Genomic DNA, 2813 nt, shown 5'->3' on the forward strand with positions numbered 1-2813 from the left:
ACAGGAAGCTGAGAAGTCAGCGAAGGGCCATATACCTAGTTCCTGTAACAAGCCAAGAATGGTAATAGAAGCTGAAGGGAATTGAACGCTATGCCATCGGCAATATACCTGTGCTAAAAAGGAACTCAGGAAGGGTACAACTGTTGAGAAGGATTCAAGAAAGGAAACACCTCCAAAAGGAAGCAGAAGCCACAGGAGAAGACGTCTGTAGCGCCTGGATAAGAGCAGAAACAACCTGCTTCGCATTACTGTCACACGCCAGTCAAAACTGCTCAAAAGCTAGGTCGTAATACCAAAGTAGTATGAATATCCATGTTGATCTCAATCAAGGAGAGCAAAGTCGGAGATAAAAGGAAACTTCTTAATCCGGCTGACGAAAGGCTCATCAGATCCACATAGCAAGGATGGCGCAGCCAAGCCAGAGAATGTACCAATACTGTGCCCCTAAAGCGAGCTTGAGATGGCAAATCCAAGCTACCATTAGCCAGGGAAAAACAGTGAAAAAAGAGAAACCAGAGGAGTTTTTTTTTTTTTTTTTAAAGCCTACAGCAACTGGTATTCCCAGGTGGTCAGTTGGTCACCCATCCAGGTACTAAACAGGCCCTATCCTGGTTGGCTTCTGAGATCAGACGGGATCGGGCACATTCAGGGTGGTATGGCTGTAAGAAAGAAGCCACACTGTTATCCCCTTTAACTCCCACTTTCTGTGCCCGCCTAAGAAGCTAGGAAGCCTGGAATTGTGAGACGAGGCCATGAGGTCAAGTTCCAGGAGATCTTACTTCCACCACAAAAAAAGTGGAACACCTGAGCCAAAATTCCCAACAACTAGGATGTAGAAGATATCACTATAACTAACGTCTACACTTCTAGAGCGTACACAGTGCTGTACACTGTAACATCCAATAAATGGGCTATGCTCAGATTTCGCAGAGAGAAAGACTAACCAAACTCTTTTCCTGACCTGAAAAATGATTTGTCAACAGAATAGAAAGATGAGGGTCCACCCATCGAAGTAGAACAACCACTGTACCTGGCAACTGAGTACATCACCTACTGCCCAAGCTGCAGAGAAACACCCCCATTATAATACTGACTGAAAGGGCCCTCAGCGGCATTCCGGAAGAATGGTCTGAAGCTCCAGAAAGGAAGCCTGACCATGCTCAAGAGTAGAAGAAGGAACCAGAACTTAGTCGCCTATGAAGACCAGACTCCTGAAGCTGAGGATGGAAGCCACCGAGCCCCCCAATCCGACAGTCCGGAATAGTCGGTGGTCATAAGCTAGTCCAGGAAAGACCGAGGCATGCCCTGGAAAGACAATCTTTCTGAGCCACCAAATCATACAAAGCAATGCCGGAGAAGCATAGCAACTAATAGGCGCCCCGAGATACCGAGAACCACTGGAATAAAAGCGGCTGCTGAGCGTTAGAAGGGAAAGCAAGCCGAGGTTCCCAGAGGGGTCAGCAATATGGATGCTAGAACCTGAACAGAATCCCATACTCTTAGCCATGGTAAGCGAAGAACGCCAATCTGAGATCGAGACTCCACACTCAAGTCTCTGGAAAGAAATACAAGTCTCTCCTATAAGAATAACAGCATCAACCCGATATACCTATAACTAGTATAGGAAAAAAGAGCACTGCAAATATGAAGATGCGCATGTAAAGAACTGAGGAAAAGAAACCACCCGCTTCGTGTCAGTCAAAAGACCCGACTGGAAGTCGTCCAAATCAAGCAGGCAGTCAAGCATAATCAGACAAATCGCCTGGCAGTGCCAACGAACCCTTGGGTAGGTGAAATGGAATGTGCCAAAACCGAAAGCGCTGCTCCAAGAGAGGCAGGCCAACCTAGTGCTGACTCAGAGTCCATAGAGAAAATGTAAATATCTTCCCAGGTTGACTGCAGAAATGGGTAACCCTGAGAACTAATGCAGTCGAATAGAATCCAGCCTGCCCAAAGCCCCCATCTTGGTCACCCACTAATAAGTGGTACCCTAAGAACTACAAGAACTGTCCTGAGGACCAGCCACACTTCAAAGAGAAACGCAAAACAGAGAGACTCTGGAAATGTGAGGAGGATGCAAAGGTGCAAGCATCCTGAAAAATGTTCACAGCTCCCTGACCTGATAGTAAAGCGACTACTCTTTCATGAGAAAACTGTCAACCTGGAAAAAGAACACCGTCTTGCGATGTGAAAGGGAGCATGAGGACATTCAGCAACCTGCCTGAACTTTACGCAAGCAAAGGAAAGACAAGGCGCACCAGGCGTAATCCAGAAGCAGCATACGCCTCCCCAGAGAAACGAGCTGTACCTGGCCGAAAACAGACCAGGTTTCCACTCCAAAAGAGAGCGTAAGGGGAGAATTCATTGGGCATACAGTGCCAGCTACCCTACGACCTCGCAAGCAGAGGATCTTGCCCTTAGGGATCAGCCGCCACTTAGACCAAGCTTCTAGAGCGGAAGGCCGACTAGCTTTTTTTTTTTTTAAATAGACTTGAACCTCCGCCTCTACTTTTGGAGCCATATCAGCTCTACTCCTTAGCTGGGGCTTGAATCTCAGCTCCTTGTTACTAACCCAGCACACAACCCTTGCGCCACCAGGTTTTCACAGACAAGCTGGCCCACATCAAGAAGAAAAGAACTATCAGGCCTCAAGAGAGAGCCTCAACTCGGAATTCCTGCAACTACCCTGCAGAAACATATCTAGAGCACAAGCAGGCGGACGCAGCACCCAGGCAAAAGGCCTAAGGAAACCTCCAACATCGCCGCACGTTATCGGAACCCCGAGGGAAGAAATGAACCACACGAATGATACA

At 47.6% G+C, this 2813-nt stretch overlaps 1 pseudogene; it reads right to left on the minus strand.

Moving 5' to 3' along the window:
- Nucleotides 1-540: 540 nt before the first annotated feature.
- LOC117356145 lies at nucleotides 541-667 on the minus strand (annotated as a pseudogene).
- Nucleotides 668-2813: the final 2146 nt, after the last annotated feature.

This window comes from Geotrypetes seraphini, chromosome 2 (genome assembly GCF_902459505.1).
Source record: "Geotrypetes seraphini chromosome 2, aGeoSer1.1, whole genome shotgun sequence".
NCBI classification, from domain to species: domain Eukaryota; kingdom Metazoa; phylum Chordata; class Amphibia; order Gymnophiona; family Dermophiidae; genus Geotrypetes; species Geotrypetes seraphini.